This window comes from Sciurus vulgaris (genome assembly GCF_902686455.1).
Source record: "Sciurus vulgaris genome assembly, chromosome: 2".
NCBI lineage: Eukaryota > Metazoa > Chordata > Mammalia > Rodentia > Sciuridae > Sciurus > Sciurus vulgaris.
Genome location: NC_136462.1, coordinates 122331243 through 122349380, shown reverse-complemented (window position 1 = coordinate 122349380; position 18138 = coordinate 122331243). Strand labels below are relative to the sequence as shown.

Genomic DNA, 18138 nt, shown 5'->3' with positions numbered 1-18138 from the left:
ATTGAAGCAACTGTTTTGGTAGGTAAACTGAGGCCAGGAAGGTCTTATTGCTGGGATGACAGAAGCATCATCCTTTGCTAATATGCATGGAGCAGGGAAGGCAGATGGAAAAGAAAGTTCTTCATTCTAGATAATCTCATCTATTAAAATGAATCTGAAGCGTCCTTCTGGCCACAAACTAGTATGACCAGTCTTGTTTTATCATTGCTCATTTACTTATATAGCTGCCTCTTCCCATTCTTCCCACTCCCCAACTGCCAGAACTATGCCAGTTCTATTGCTATGAATACAAGGGAATCAAGCTTTCACTAAAAGCTAGTGGAGGCCAGGTGCATGACTGTAATCCCAGCAGCTCGAGAGGCTGAGACAGGAGGATTGTGAGTTCAAAGTCAGTCTCAGCAACAGCTAGGTGCTAAGCAACTCAGTGAGAGCCTGTCTCTAAATAAAATACAAAATATCCACAATAGGGCCAGGGATGTGGCTCAGTGGTCAAGTGCCTCTGAGATGAATACCTGGTACCAAAACAAAACAAAACAAAACAAAAAGCTGGCACAGAAAAATAGTCCAGTTAAAAAATCTCAATGGGCTGGTCAATGAAATAAATTAAAAATCAGGCATCTTCAAAGGTTTCTGAAAAAATGTTCCTAGACTATCACACTCATTAGCTCTTATTCTTGATTTCTTCGTGAGCCAAGAGAAAGAAGGAAAAGAAACATCTTATATACTACTGCATGTTATTTCTGGATTTTCCATTGGCAATGAGTGATGGTGACATTTACTAGTTTCTTTAAAAGAGGTACTTTGTTGACCATGTATCATCAGAACATATATTGCCTGCAGATTTAAGGGAGCAGATCTGAAGGAGAAGGATTACCTCCTTATCAATATTTCATTATGGAAATTATATGTATGCATGAACAGAAAAATAAACCTTGAAGTCTGCTGGGTATTCAACTTCAAAAGTATTCTTTCAAAGCTGGCAGAACCAGAGGTCTCTCTACACTGGCAGTAGGCAATGAACTGGAAGTTCCATTATGGGATCCAGCTCTTATGGACAGTGGTAAGTGGAAGGAATCACTCCACCACAGTCAATAGGGTAGTCTGTATAAAGGAGGCCTTGCATGGGAAAGCATGCTGTCTCTTCTCAATGGGCTGTCTTAGGTCATCAATACAAAAAACGTACTCCACACAAAGCAGGTGTGTCATAATACAGAATATCATATACATCAAGGTAACAAGGGGGCTCCACTATCATGCATTAGCAAAGGTAAAGCAAAAGAACACTTCAAGACATTCTCAGGCATCACTTAGCATCAAGACTGTATATTCACTGAGTAGTTATCAACAGCTTCAGGAGAGAGCAAATATTCTTTGCTGGCCAAGTTAATATAAACCCATTCTAATTTCAAATTTAAAATATCAGCCCTTCTTTGGGAGGAAAATTGTTAAAGCTCCAGACATTCTCTTCCAGTTTTAGAGTCATCTTTAGAGATTTCCTAAAAAGCTGTTTTGGGGTTCCTGATTTTTGCAACCTTGCTCTTATTTTTCTTTCTTTCCCCAACCTCCTGATTATTACTAACAAGAAAGTTCTCCTTTGCATGTGTCGAAACTGTTGGTAAAACCTTCAGATGTCATGACTCCATTCTCACAAGTCTGTTTTCCTCCCAGGCAATGGGCTACTTTCCAGGAAGTTCAGTTACTGTGAAAACTCCTGAAAGAGTAGCTGCTGTTAGCCTATGAGGAATTCCCCGGACCGGCTCCACATATATATAACACAGCTCTGTGCTCTGAAGGCCTTAGCAAAGCAAAACACAGATGGTAAAAAACATGAAATATCAAAGACTCACCCACTGTACTCACTCACACAATTCCCCATTAAGGAAAAATTTCACAGGGTCTTCTTGAGACTTTTTAAATCATGTTCTGAAATTCTGATAAACCAGAGTCCACCGCGTTCTGCAGAGCTACAAGTGGGGCAGGCTATAAGAAGAGCCTTGAATTCTGCACCTTAACATCCACTGCACCTTGACCTTTACCTTAGGGGTTTGGTCTGGGAAATGTGCCAAATTACCTCTAGGGAGCTAAGCATAGTGAAAGCTAGTTTTTGTTAACTCTTTGAGGATCAGGGTAGCACAGCCTACATTCCAGATGAAGATTAGTTTTTAGACAAACATTTTAAATAAATGTACTAGGATATTAAGTCATCAATTAAAATAATTGTCAACTACAAAGAATATACAAAGAGTTGATAAAAGTAAAATCATGTGATTTGCAAATGGATGGTAAAATGTTTTATCTGCACCTACAGTTACAGCAATGTCTAATAGAAGCAAGAATTTTTTAAAAAATACATCACAATGATATGTCATGTCTTAATGCTTGAAGGAAGAACAACTCTTTGTATCATTACAATAATAACGGAGGAAAAGGGAGAGGCTTTGAGAATTCATACTTAGGTATGGTAACATGCTAAAACTACAAAATGAAAAAGGGCTGAGAATAACATCACAGAAGAATGACTTAGTTCCCATGTATAAATCACATAAACAGAGAAATCATTTAGGAAGAGAAAAGAAAGTAAGGTCTTACTATTAAGTTATCATTAGCCATATTAATTTTATAAGGGAATTTAATTTTTGACCATTGATTTTGTTTTCTCTTCAGACATCAGCCCAGAAAACCCAAATACTAAATGATACTTCACAAACACTGGTTTTATCTCCTAAAAAAGTGTTGCACCACCATTTCACTGGGAAATGTTTAATGTTCTGGTGAAAACGCCACCAAAGTGAGAATCACACTTAGGTTTTACTTCCCTAATACTTTTATCTTCTAAACAAACTTGACACCATCAGATAGGAGAAATGGAAGAATGGAAAATACATTTCATCCATGGGTCAGATGGTAAAAAATTCTTTAAATGAAAATTAAAATAATGACCAGGATAACCAGATTTTTTTTTCCAGGGTAAATACCATTTAATATTCATTACTATAAAACAGATCTGTTAAGTGATAAATGGTCCACAAAGAGGAAGTTAAAGCTTTTCTAGCTCTACTATTTAAATTCAAGTTGAGGGCTGGGGAGATAGCTCAGTTGGTAGAGTGCTTGCCTTGTAGCACAAGGCCCTGGGTTCTATCCCCAGCACCAAAAAAAAAAAAAAAAAAAAAAAAAATTCAAGATGAAACAATCCTTAGTCCTATAGTGCAAGGTGGAAAGTCTGTAACAACTACAGTGTTTTGATATCTAGGTTCTTAATTTTCAGATTGAGTTAAACCCTAAACCCTAACTTAGCCTACTCTTTGCCTAGTCCCTCAGCGATCATTCTATTTTCCTAATGAAAAACAACATACATTTGACTGTACAGTAAGCCCTCTATATCCTTGGGTTCCACATCTTCAAATTCAACCAACCATACAATGAGAACATTAACAAAACAAATTAACAACAACAAAAGCTTGGGTCTATACTGATCATGAATGGATCTTTTCTCTCCTTGCCATTATTGCCTAAACAAAACAGTAGAATGCTATTTATTCAGCACTCAAACTGTATTAGATTATTATAAATAATCGAGAGATGATTTAAAGTCTCCAAGAGGATAAGTGTAGGTATATGTAAATGCCACACTCTTTTACATAAGGGACTCAAGAATCTAAGAATTTTGGTATTCATGGGGGATCCTGAAACTGATACCCAGCATATACTGAGGGATGACTGTACTTTAAACTCTTCAGTGAATTTTAATGACCGGTTTTTAATTGCAAGTTTGTATGTCTGACCTGATACTTAAAAACCATGTAATAATCTCCTCAAAGACAACATCTTTCTGAACATGTGGAATGAGTGTAAGGTGTTCAAAGGAAACAGTAACAGTATTACAGATTTGTCTGTTATGTAAATGAATCCTTTGGAAGGTTATATCTCATCAGTCTGCAATATTCATACATAATTCAAAGCTACAGAAGCAATCTCCTGTGGGAAGCTCACTTGGCTTACCCAGGTGGTAGGATTAATCATTGCACCATCAAATGAAATAATCCTTTTTTTTTTTTTTCCTGGCAAATTTGTTTAAGACAGATTTTTATAAAATTTCTGTTAAGTGTCTGTCATGTACGTTTTAAAAAGGCAAGTCAAATTCCACATTAGAACAGATTAAAGACTTTTATGTATCCAAATATTTCCACAATTTCAGTTCAACTTTATCTTCAAATTCAACCACCTTGATTGAGCTTCAGAAGGGACAGTAAATGAAAGCAGACTTGTACGCAAACCATCTGCTGCTTGGGGCAAATAGTATTTGTTTTTTTTTTTGTTTTTTTTCCTGGTACTGGAAATTGAACCCAGGGGTTTCACTGAGCTATATCCTCATGTCTTTTTAATTTTTATTTTGAGAAAGGGTCTTGATAAGTTGCTTAGATGGACCTTGAACTTGTGATCCTCCTGTCTCAGCCTCCTAAGACATTGGGATTACAGGCATGTGCCACTGGGGCAGATGGAATTTTGGATTATCATTTGCCAGCTCTCTTCAGAAGCTACACCTATCTATACATGCCCAAGACCACCAATAAGCAAATATGTGACTTTTAAAACCTCCCTTTATCCCTAAAAATCAGACCAAAGTACATGAGAAACAAAATTTCATGGTTTTGTTATTGGACTGCTGAACTGCATATTTCTTGGGTTGCTGGAGATGATAGACCTTTGTAGAAATGGGATGGATCTATATCAACACACAAGGAGAGCTCAAAGTTATCAAATCCCACACCTTTGTAATCTATTGGAAAGGAGGAAAAAAAAAAAAAAAACTATCTCTTTTTGTCTCTCTACCTCTAGGACCCCCTGCCAATGTGACATTTTTTAATCCTATCTTGGTTTCCAGGTCATCAGCTTGGTTTTGCTATACTTTCCAATCATTGGCATTCTCAGGTAGAAAAGTGTTGTGTCCACTGATCACTATCTAGCATCTCCAATTTTCCACTAAGCCTTCTGTAGTCTTTAAATGAAAACGTCAAACTTCTCATCCTGAACTGAGATTAACCTTTAACTGAGATCTGATGAGTTCCTGGTAATATGTGTAACATAAATCTAGAAAAACAGAGGTAGCTCTTACTGATGTGAATAAAGTGGCTTGGTCTTGGCACGGGGAAGACTGGCAGCCATGTGCAAGATCTTGAATAGACTCTAATTTTCTAACACTGCTCAGATCCACTTTTTTAAAAAACAGATGAGAATAGCAAATTTAAAAATGTCTTCATGGCACCAGACTTCATGACAGTAAAGCAGATAAAAACATAGGCCACAGTAAATCACTGTCATCCTCATAATGCTAAGAAAAATTACAGTTTTAAAGTCCTGTGAAATACAAAGTCAGATGGCATCTGTGCAAATTAACAGAAAAGATAAATTAATTTTAAAAAAGAGCCATAAAATAAGGTTGCCATTCTCAATCAGGGAGGCACAGAAGTAGCTCCTCAGCAATCCATTTCAGCCTTGGCTCACTTCTGAAGAATGTGATGAGATATTAATGGACATTTCTCCATAAAGCAAGATCTTAGAAGAAAATATCCACAGGCCTTACTAAGGGGACTAACCCCTTGTTAGTTCAGGCTAAGGAGTCCTGAACTTTCCCCATATGCCCAAAAGCACTGGAGAAGCAAGTACACTTTTCCCACACTTGTTTTACCTCCCTCTTTCCTTTGAGTCAGAACCAGGGAGACGTGCATGTACATTTACCTCTCCAAAACTATGGCAGGCTCCTTGAGGGAATGGCTGCAGGAGGGGAATGGGACCTAAAAGTACTCAGAACATAACTCCTGATTAATTCTGAACGAGCTGTGCACTTTTCCATTTATTTCACAAAAAAATACCCCAAGAAGTAGATGCAATTATTCTCATTTTATAGATGAGAAAGCTGAGATTGAAAGAAGTAAAATAAACAGCCTAAGGTTACAAGTGTACTTGGATGATAGTGTAGGGATGTGATCTGATACTGTCAAGTTCTAATGCCCATGTTTTTTCTAGCATACTGGTGGCAGAAAGCAAGCTTGGCATATTGTGGAGATTCAATAAATGCTTAATTATGATGTCAAAGAAGTAAAAGTCTTTGAAAAGGGTGTATCAGAGATTGAAATATGATAATGATAACAGATGTGTTCTACTTTGCAAAATTCTAAAACAAACCAAAAAGTCATTATTTACACTACAAAATAATTTCTTTAAATAGAAAATGTTCTAGTTTAGAATGTTTGTAAATAGGACTTACTAATAATAATCACCTCTACCACCACCTCTACATTTACTGAGTGCTAGGCATTGTACTTAAACATATATCTTCTAAGAATAACACTCTAAGGAAGGCTTGTTATTCCCATAATAGTGATAATAATATGTAAAAATTTACATAGTGCTTATTTTGTGCCTGTTCTAAGCCATGTTTCTCAAAAGTGGTATTGCAGACATTTTGGGCCAGATTATTCTTTGTTGTAGAGGGCTGTCCACATAGTGGGGCATTACCAGCATTTCTTGCCTCTATCCACTAGACATTGGAACCACTGACTGTGTCCCCAGTTGTGACAACAAAAAAATGGCACCAGACATTATCAAAGGTGCCCTGGGGGCAATCCTTTTCCTTTTTTGAAACTCTACATAAATTCAGTTAAGTCTTATAACAACCTACTAGGCAGGTAATTATCTGTGTTTTACAAATGAAGAAATTATTACCTAGACAGGTTTAGTCACTTGCCTTGGGTAAAGCAGCTAGTAACTGTGGAGCTGAGATGCAAATACTACACATTAGCTGTAGAGTCTGATTTCTAAAGAGCTACAGATTCTGCCTCTTAGTTTACAGATAAAGAAACTGATAAGCAGAGTTCAATTAATTTGTTCAAAATGACACAGCTAATAAGTGGCATAAGCAAGATTTAAACTCAGATCTGGGTAACTTTAAAGTCTATATTTTAAATGAATACACCAATGGTTATCAAATGTTAACATACCTGATATTTACCTGGGAAGCTTGTTTAACATGCAGATTCTCAGTTCTCACCTCTAGGAACAGATTTAACAGCCCAGGGGTATGGCCCAGGAATTGGCATTTGTCTGCCCCAGGAGCTCCTGAAGTAGCTGGTTCTAGGACTACACACCAAGAAACTACTTTCACTGCCTCCTTCTTCCAGAGTGAAAAGGGAAATAAGTACAGAGGGAACAAGGTATGAAAAGTGAGTAGGAACATTTTAAGTAATGGAACATCATTCCTCAGAAGTGATACAAGCAGAAATGGGGAAATAGAATAATTTAAATAGGCTGATGGGAAATTCATAAATAGGCAACAACAACAAAAATGAGGGAGTAATGGAGTAAGACTTTGAAACCATTAGTGACCTTTTGAGGTTTATTCTTAGAATACAATTATCACACTCACAAAATGTTAGGAAATGAAGATTTGACCTAGCATGACATTTATGATTTTGGTATAAGTTCTGGCTGGCTGAAGACTACTCTAAAAGTAAGAAACAACATCTGAGATACCAGCAGTAAGTGTCCCAGCATGCAGTAATGTCTCAGTTATTCTATCAAAAGAGGACAAAGGTGAGCATGAAGGACAGGCCTCTGTGACTAAAAGCTGCTACCAGAAAAGGAACCACAATGCCTCTACCTTCTACCCATCCTGCCAAGATCCTCTTCCTGAAATGCCTCTTTTGATCTGCTATTCCTGTGTTTCACAGCATCCACAGATCTTCATGGCCACCCAGAAGGGTCTATAGGTCCTTCTCAACAGGGCTACACGTTTTCACCCTTATTTCAAACTTTCCAGGACACAATCTGGGCGTCAGGTAAGCCCATCTATTCTAAACTCAGTCAGTCTTCAAAGATTATTCCCATCCTCTACTATCCATGACATCTTACTATCCTAGGGTGCTTCCTTCTCAGAACACCCATGTAGGGGACTGAGGATTACAGAAAGCACCTAGTAAGTGGTTTTGGCTAAATGAAACTAGGTGACACTGGGGAAGCAAGGCACAGGGGGAAGTCATCAAGATCTGTTTCCACATTCCACCCACCAGGAGAATTTTTGCCTGTAACACCACTGGAAAAAGGGATTAGAAGAAGTTTCAGTGTAGAACAAGCAAATGGCACTGGGGAACTCTCCTTCCACAAGGAAGAGAGATGAATAAGATATCTTTCCAGATGTTGAGTGGAGCTTTAATCATATACCAGATGCAGAGAAAAACCAGCTAGTTGATTCTTAAGACTATTTCACCTTGTGAAAATTAGAGGTGTTGATAGAGAAATGATCAGTGTACCATAGGTATTATTTTTTTTTTAAAGTGAAACTTTTTCTGATATTAAGAGATCATTGTTCTAGAGATACTACATGAGAATAAACTATCTGTCCTGGAATTAAATCTTTAAATCCACCTGATGACTCTAATCAATACTCTACTGCAGTTATATTAAATAATCACTTACTGAAACTGTGCCTAGAGGTCTAAAGACATGCCTAGAAATTAGAAACTCAAATTTAATTTTAGCTCTGCCACCAATGTTACTCTGTCCATGTCTCCCATTATTTATCTGTAAACTGGGTATAGTGACATTTATAGGAGTAGGTATTAATTAGGACATTCACACAGAGTGCTTTCAAGAGAATGAACAATTGTGCCAATGGTACTTGGAGACTACTTGACAGGTCAATGAATCAGTACACATCACTGTGGCCCTTAGTGGTCACAGATGTGCCTGGCTATGCTCAGGCTGACTTTAATAGATGGCAAAGAAGACACTAACAGACTCAATAATCACCACCAATAGTGCAACAAAAACCACTTAGGGGTCCTAACTGCCCCTGCAGTCACAATTTGACTTTGTACCTACTTGCAGAGTGGCCCTGGGAGTATTAATGATCCTGTCTCTCTCAATTCCCTATCTAATAGGAAGGATGCATAGTCAGAGCTGTTAGGACAGCTCTGACATAATAGGTGGGAAAGTGTAAGAATTACACAAGTACTGTTATTTAACTTCATATTCATTAGGGAGCAAGCATATAAAACTGATCCAAGTGGGGAGTTCTCAGTTTGATTCTTCAGTTTTGAACCTATTCATTAGGAAATTATAAGAAAGTCAGTTTACTACTTTTTGGATCCCCAAAAGGAAAAGAAACATAAAGCTGTCTGAAGACATACCCATCATGGTGCACATACTCTTAACCATTCTGCATCACTCTGTGACTCCTATGAAATAAGATAATTATCAGTTTCCTCTACAAGATTATTTAAAAATTCAACAGCAAAGATGTAATCTAACTCTAGGAAAAAATATATCCAACAAATGTAGGTATGATCTTTATGCATTCTGATAGTCCAGAAGTTTCTTTAGAGCAAAAGAACATCTGATCAGGGGAGCAAGTAGCTACTTGGAGCTTCTGTCCCATTGTTTTTCCTTTATGAGAAGCAGGAATTTGATCTTTAGGGGCCACACTGTCCTAAATTTGAAGAGATGACTTTGATAGAATTCTCTTAGTAAGAAGTAGAAATAATGCAAAGTAAGGTATAACTAGAGCATAATATTAAAAACAAACTTCCAACTGAATTTTCCAGAAAGGATAGCATATTTTACCATAGTCTAACAAGTATTGGATTTTCTTTTTCCATACTATGTGTATATTCTGTATGCACACAAGTATAATTTATGAGATCCAGGCACTGGTTACTTCAGTTAAGTACCAAGCCCTTCTAGAGTTTGGCTGGAATGTCTATTGACCACCAGCATACCTGACAACCACAGACAAATCTGATATTAGAGCTTAGTCCAAGGGTCAGCAAATGTTTTCTGTAAAGACAAGCATTTTAGGCTTTGTGGGATGTATGGTCTGTATTGCAACTATTCTACCTTATCATAATAATGGAGAGAAGTAGATAGATGTGGGATATATTTTGTATATCCAATCAAAACTTGTCATAAACAACATGTGAAAGATGAGTGTGGTTATTTTACAATACTTTATCACCTAAAAAACAGGTGTCAGTTTGGATTTAGCCCATCAACTATAGTTAATCAACTCTGTGTCTATAACCTTGAACCCTGGAGTAAATTAGAATGCTCCCAGGGTTGACTCCTGGATTACTGAGACACAGTTTAGCCCTAAGTCTCTGAGAAGATCAAGAAGGCTTTGGAAATATAAAGGAAAGTTTATACAGGTGAGTAGCATTCCAAAAGGTACAAAGGTGTGTCAAATCCAACCTGACTGTCCAAATCAGAAGTTGGTTGGGGTTTGGGCAGAATTCCTGCTGTGCTAGACATAGCTGGATTTCTGAGATGGTTCTGGGAGTCTTAAAGGAATGTGATTTACATGGAATCCCAGAGTAACTGCTAATAAGAGCATGATGTTCAGGGGTGGTAGAGTTAGAAAGGTCATCTGAAGACCAAGATGCCATTCAGTTGACAAATGGTAGTCTCTACTTTGGCTGGAATGTTATTTCCTTAATCACTAGATTAGATTTTTTTTTTTTCTCATTAGAAAAGAATGTTGTTTGAACTAAAATTTTAAGGACCCGTATGTGTTTGGTAAAAGATTTTGCCTATTAATTATGAAAAAAATTATTTCTATAAGGGTGGAACCAAGTGTCTAAACTAGGAAATTTGTGTTTCACGATATTCTAACATGGAAGGTCATAATTTGGACACAGAATTTATTTCTGAACACTGTATTAATATGCTAATAGATGACTAATCAGTGGAAGAGGTAAAGAGTGAAATGAAGTAGTTTCAAAAATTATGAAAATGTGGATAAACCTAAAATAATAAAAAGGATGATGTGACAGTGACAGGACGAGGGAGTTTCTTTAGAGTGGGAGGTCAGTGAAGAATTTTCTAAGGTGACATTTAAATTGAAGGTTGAATGACAAGGAACCAAAGGAATCATGCAAAGATCTGAAGGAAGCATTCTAAATACAGAGAACAGCTTAAAAAAATGGCCTAAAGAATGGTTATGTTTGGCATGTCTGAGGAACAGAAAGCAAGTTAGCATTTTGAGACGTTCATGAGCAAGAAAGAAGTAGTTAGGTTAAACTGGTAGGTATATGTCCTATTATGTAGGAACTTTTTTTCACTGTGTTGAAACAATGGGATTTGCCTTTAAGATATTTTAAAAAGACAAGGGGCAAGAGATTAGGCAAAGGGATTAGGAAAATACTTTAGTAAACCAGGTGAAAGATGAAGCATGGCCCAGGGTGACAGAAGCAGAGATGGAGAGAAGTAGATAGATGTGGGATATATTTTGTATATTCAATCAATAGGACTTGATATTTTGGATGTTGGAAAGATGGGAAGGAAGACTCTAGCATGAGCAAATGGATGGCTCATGGGTCATTTGCCAAGAAGGGAAGACAGGATGGAACAGAGCTGCAGAGAAAAATCAAGCTGTCTCAGACATGTTTCATTTGAAATGCTCATCTGAAGCACTTGATATCTATCAAGTGATAAGTTGCACATGCATTGTGAAGAAGAGATTGAAGATGGAGATATAAATATAGGAGTGAGAATGTATACAATATTTAAAAATTTCATACTTTGTGATGCTTACCTAGGGGTTAGCCATTAAGACTAAAAGAATCCTTTTTGGTATATGGTTATGATTTTTTTTTTTGAAAAAGCTTATCTTTTAGAGCTACATACTGAAATATTTGCAAATAAAACAATGTCTGGAATTTGCTTAAAACAATGGTGGAAGTGGTTGGGGTACAGATGAAACAAGATTGGCTATAAATTGGTGAATATTTAAGTACAATTCTGTGGTAAATGGTACTTTATATTCATCTACTTTCATATATGTTTAAAATTTTCTATCACAAAATGTTTAAAATAAAAATAAAATGATCCATTTTAAGATGGTCTGTACTAAAAGGTAATCCTGTAGGACTGATTCCAAGTTCAACATTATATAAAAGGCATATATAAGGCATTTAGAAGGGAAGAGTGCCAGAATAACGGGACGTTCCATGGGAAAGAAGATTAGACAGACAGGCAGATGTCACATATGTAGGGGTCTTTCTATGGTATGGAGGTATGACTGGATTTATACTTCAGAAAGAGCATGTGGCTATTCTCAGAATTGATCACAGGGGGCAATACATTAAGCAGGAATGATCTTTAAGTTCTGGTTCCTAAAGCAGAATTTTGTAAAGAAGGCAACCCCTATTGCTAGATATTGTGCTAGATGCTTTACAGAAGTCAAGGTGAAAGTCAGCTACTCAGTGGTAAAATCAGAATTCAAATCTCTATCTGATTCCAGTGCTTGCATTTTTCTCACTATGCAATATTATTCCCCATGTTGTGGGCACCAAAGAGTTGCAAAGATGGGAGGCAGGTAGGAAGGTATCATTCTAAAAATGATACCAGACAAATTCCCAGCTGGTCATGGACTAAACTAACCATCAGATTTACTTCCTTTGATGCAAACTAGCTTGATAGAAATGATGCATAAGGATATGTTCCGGAACCAAAAATTGAACGAAAGGATCTCACCCTCTAGTCCACTCAGTACTATTGCTAGAAAAGATTTTATTTAAAAAAAAAAAAGTGCTTTTCCACTTAAAAACTGTTTCTGCCACAAAATCTAAAAGATAAAAAAGATAAAGGCCTATCATGTAGGGCTCTAGACAGCCTGTCCCAGCAGTCCTTAAACTTTCTGGTCTCAGAGTGTAAAGCTCTTAAAAATCAAGAACCATAGCACTCTTGTTTGTATGGGTTATACCTATTGACATTTATAAGAAATATAAACTCAGAAAGTTTAAAAAGTTAATTCATTAAAAAAAACTTTTGGGGAGGTTTCAAGATGGCGGACTAGAGGGTGGCTGCATTTCATGTTGCTCCAGGACTCAGGATTCAAAAGAAGAGAAATTGAGAGACTTGGGACCAACTCAAAGCAGCTGGGTGAGTCTCTCCCGTTGGGGAGGCGTCCCAGATGGGGCAGTTGTCCGGGAATGCAGGGAACTTTGTGAAGTAGAGCTGCCCGGCGAGACACTCCTCCCCCTGCTGGAGCAGTGAACTCGGACAACTGGGAGCTTCGTAGAGGAGGCCGCTCAGCACAGCGCTGGGACTCGGAGCAATCACTGGGGCTCCGGGCGGCGGCCCAGAGGAGGGGCTGCGAGGGGAGCTGTTTGGACTCAGAGCGACCACCCCTGAACACCGGGGCCTGCCCGGAGGAGGAGGAGGAGGAGCAGGGTGGCAAGGCGCTTGGACTTGGAGCGACTGGGCCAGAGCTACAGGCGGTTGCCAGAGGAGGAGCTGCTCGGCGAGCTGTTTGGACTCGGAATGACCATTCCTGAACACCAGGGCCTGCCCTGAGGAGGAGGAAGAGAAACGTGGCTGCTTGGATTCGGAGTAACTATATCAGAGCTACGGGCGGTTGCTGGAGGAGGAGCTGCGTGGCGAGCTGTTTGGACTCAAAGCAACCGCTTCTGAACACCGGGGCCTGCCCGGAGGAGGAGGAGGAGGAGAAGGAGCGCGGCGGGTCAATTGGACTTGCAGTGACTGCATTGGAGCTCCAGGCAGCTGCTCAGAGGAGGAGGCGAGTGGTGAGTTGTTTGGACTTAAAGTGACCACTCCTGAACACGGGGGCTGGGCTGCCTGGAGGAGGAGCGTGGTGGGTCGCTTGGTCTCCAGTGGCCGCACCAGAGCTCCGGGCAGCGGCCCGGAGGAGGCGGGCAGTGGGTCACGTGGACTCAGAGCAACTCAGAGTGACTCACAGTGACCGCTCCTGAACACCCGGGGGGCTACCTGGAGGAGGAGGAGGAACAGGGCGGGTCACTTGGACTTGGAGTGACTGCCCAGGGCTACGGGCAGTTGGCAGGAGGAGGAGGCTCACAGTGAGTTGCTTGGACTCCTAGTGACCGCACCGGAACACAGGGCAGCTGTCTGGAGGAAGAGGTGTGCAGTGGGTCTCTGGGACTCGGAGCGATTGTACGGGGCTCCAGGTGGCTGCTCAGAGGAGGGGCCGCATAGCCAGGCAATTAGGTGCAGAGTGGGGTCCCAGGACCTGGGCGGCTTCTTGGTGGAAGAGCCGCACAGAGACACGCTTAGGGGCGGAGCAAAGGTTCCAGGACTGCGGGAAGATTCTCTGAGGAGAGGCAACCTAAGGAGACTCATCTGCGAAGGGTGAGGCTCCCAGGCCCAGGAGGTAGGGCCGGGCCCCTGGGAACGTTGCAGAGGAAGGCAGCCCAGCCCAGGCAGTAGTTGTAGATTGAGGGGAACCTCTAGGAGGGGAACCGACAAGCCAGACCTCCCCACCAGGTGAGTCTTCCCTGCCGGGTGAGGTTTTCCCACAAGGATGGTAAAACCAGAGACACAGGCCCAAACAGGCCTTGCCTCAGCCCGCAGCCTACTTACCCTTTGGATGACCATTGGTCAACAAGTGGAGACACCTCTGCCCACTAGGAGGGAATATACCCCACCTGAAGGCCACCACCCCTAGAGAGGCAGCTTCCTTGTGGAGCACCGCACTACCAACTTCCTCCAAGACTTCAGCCTACTGAAGGCTAAGAGGGGATATACTAGAAATCTTCAGGGACATTATAAGTCAATAGAGGATATCTGCAATATCTCAGCGGTCCACTGAAACCTGAACAACATGAGAAAACAAGGGAAGAATATGCCCCAAACAAATCTAGATGTTACATCAATAAAACCCAATGACAGCATGGCAGAAGAAATGACAGAAAAGGAGTTCAGAATGTACATAATTAAAATGATCAGGGAAGCAAACGATGAGATGAAAGAGCAAATGCAGGCATTGAATGATCGCACCAATCGACAGTTAAAAGAGCAAATACAGGAAGCAAAAGATCATTTCAATAAAGAGTTAGAGATATTGAAAAAAAACCAAACAGAAATCCTTGACATGAAGGAAACAATAAACCAACTTAAGAACTCCATAGAAAGCATATCCAATAGGATAGAACACCTGGAAGACAGAACCTCAGACATTGAAGACAAAATGTTTAACCTTGAAAACAAAGTTGAACAAACAGAGAAGATGGTAAGAAATCATGAACAGAATCTACAAGAACTATGGGATATCATGAAAAGGCCAAATTTAAGAATTATTGGGATTGAGGAAGGCTTAGAGAAACAAACCAAAGGAATGAACAATCTATTCAACGAAATAATATCAGAAAATTTCCCAAATCTGAAGAATGAAATGGAAAATCAAGTTAAAGAGGCTTATAGGACTCCAAATACACAAAATTACAACAGACCCACACCAAGGCACATTATAATGAAAATACCTAACATACAAAATAAAGACAGAATTTTAAAGGCTGTGAGAGAAAAGAACCAGATTACATTCAGGGGGAAACCAATACAGATACCAGCAGATTTTTCAATCCAGACCCTAAAAGCTAGAAGGGCCTGGAACAACATTTTTCAAGCTCTGAAAGAAAATGGATGCCAACCAAGAATCTTATACCCAGCAAAACTTACCTTCAAATTTGACGATGAAATAAAATCCTTCCATGATAAACAAAAGCTAAAAGAATTTACAAAAAGAAAGCCAGCATTACAGAACATTCTCAGCAAAATATTCCATGAGGAAGAGATGAAAAAGAAAGAAGCAAATCAGCAAAGGGAGGAATTATCCTAAAGGAATTGTCAAATAAAGGAGGAACCAAGTCGTGTTAAATAAATAAATAAATAAATAAATAAAATTTAAAAAATGAACCAAATGACCGGGAAACCAAATCATATCTCAATAATAACCCTGAATGTTAATGGCTTGAATTCATCAATCAAAAGACATAGACTGGCAGATAGGATTAAAAAGAAAGATCCAACAATATGTTGCCTGCAAGAGACTCACCTCATAGAAAAAGATACTCATAGACTAAAGGGGAAAGGATGGGGAAAAACATACCATGCACATGGACTCAGCAAAAAAGCTGGAGTATCCATCCTCATTTCAGATAGTGTGGACTTTAAGCCAAAGTTAGTCAGAAGGGATAAAGAAGGACATTTCATACTGCTTAAGGGAAGCATAAATCAGCAAGATATAACAATGATAAACATCTATGCCCCAAACAGTGGCTCATCTATGTATGTCAAACAAATCCTTCTCAATTTCAGAAACCAAATAGACCATAACACAATAATACTAGGTGATTTTAACACACCTCTCTCACCACTGGACAGATCCTCCAAACAAAAATTGAACAAAGAAACCATAGATCTCAATAATACAATCAGTAATTTAGACTTAACGGACATTTATAGAATATACCATCCAACCAAGAACGAATACACTTTCTTCTCAGCAGCACATGGATCCTTCTCTAAAATAGACCATATATTATGCCACAAAGCTAATGTTAGCAAATACGAGAGGACAGAGACACTACCTTGTATTCTATCAGATCATAATGAATTGAAGTTAGAAATAAATGAAAGAGTAAAAAACAGAAACTATTCCAACACCTGGAGATTAAACAATATGCTATTATATGATGAATGGATAACAGAAGATATTAGGAAGGAAATTAAAAAATTCTTAGAGGTAAATGAGAACAAAGAAACATCATATCAAAATCTCTGGGACACTATGAAAGCAGTACTTAGAGGGAAATTTATTTCATGGAGCGCATTTAATAAAAGAAGTAAAACTCAACAAATAAACGACCTAACACTACAGCTCAAAACCCTAGAAAAAGAAGAACAGACCAGCACCAAAAGTAGTAGAAGACAGGAAATAGTTAAACTCAGAGCTGAAATCAACGAAATTGAAACAAAAGAAACAATACAAAAAATTGACAAAATAAATAGTTGGGTCTTTGAAAAAATAAACAAAATTGATAAACCTTTAGCCACACTAACAAAGAGAAGACGAGAGAAAACCCAAATCAAAATTTGGAACGAACAAGGAAATATCACAACAGACACGATTGAAATACAAAACATAATTAGAAGCTATTTTGAAAATCTATACTCCAACAAAATAGAAAATTTCGAAGACATCAACAGGTTTCTAGAGACATATGAATTGCCTAAACTGAACGAGGAGGACATAAACAATTTAAATAGACCAATTTCAAGTAATGAAATAGAAGAGGTCATCAAAAGCCTACCAACAAAGAAAAGTCCGGGACCAGATGGGTTCTCAGCCGAGTTCTACAAAACCTTTAAAGAAGAGCTCATTCCAATACTTCTCAAAGTATTCATAAAATAGAAGAGGAGGGAACCCTCCCAAACTCATTCTATGAAGCCAATATCACCCTGATACCTAAACCAGACAGAGACACATCGAGGAAAGAAAATTTCAGACCAACATCCTTAATGAACATCGATGCAAAAATTCTCAACAAAATTTTAGCCAATCGCATACAAAAACATATTAAAAAGATAGTGCACCATGATCAAGTGGGTTTCATCCCAGGGATGCAAGGTTGGTTCAACATCAGGAAATCAATAAATGTAATTCACCATATCAATAGACTTAAAAGTCAAGAATCACATGATTATTTCAATAGATGCAGAAAAAGCATTTGATAAAATACAGCATCCCTTCATGCTCAAAACACTAGAAAAAATAAGGGATCGTGGGATCATTCCTTAACATTGTAAAGGCCATCTATGCTAAGCCCATGGCTAATATCATTCTAAATGGTGAAAAACTGAAAGCATTCCCCCTAAAAACTGGAACAAGGCAGGGATGCCCTCTTTCACCACTTCTATTCAGTATCGTCCTTGAAACTCTAGCCAGAGCAATTAGACAGACCAAAGAAATTAAAGGGATACGAATAGGAAAAGAAGAACTCAAACTATCCCTATTTGCTGATGATATGATTATATACTTAGAGGAACCAGGAAATTCCACCAGAAAACTTTTAGAACTCATAAGTGAATTCAGTAAAGTAGTGGGATATAAGATCAATGCACATAAATCTAATGCATTTTTATACATAAGTGATGAATCTTTGGAAAGAATAATCAGGAAAACTACCCCATTCACAATAGCCTCGAAAAAAATAAAATACTTGGGAATCAATCTCACAAAAGAGGTGAAAGACCTCTACAATGAGAACTACAGTACACTAAAGAAAGAAATTAAAGAAAACAGAACATGGAAAGATCTCCCATGTTCTTGGA

The 18138-nt window shown here is 38.7% G+C and overlaps 1 protein-coding gene across 2 annotated transcripts in view; it reads right to left on the bottom strand.

Annotated features, from left to right (window-relative positions):
* The window catches only part of PEAK1 (pseudopodium enriched atypical kinase 1), a 165421-nt gene that overhangs the window by 45223 nt on the left and 102060 nt on the right, over positions 1 to 18138 (bottom strand). The window lies entirely within an intron of this gene.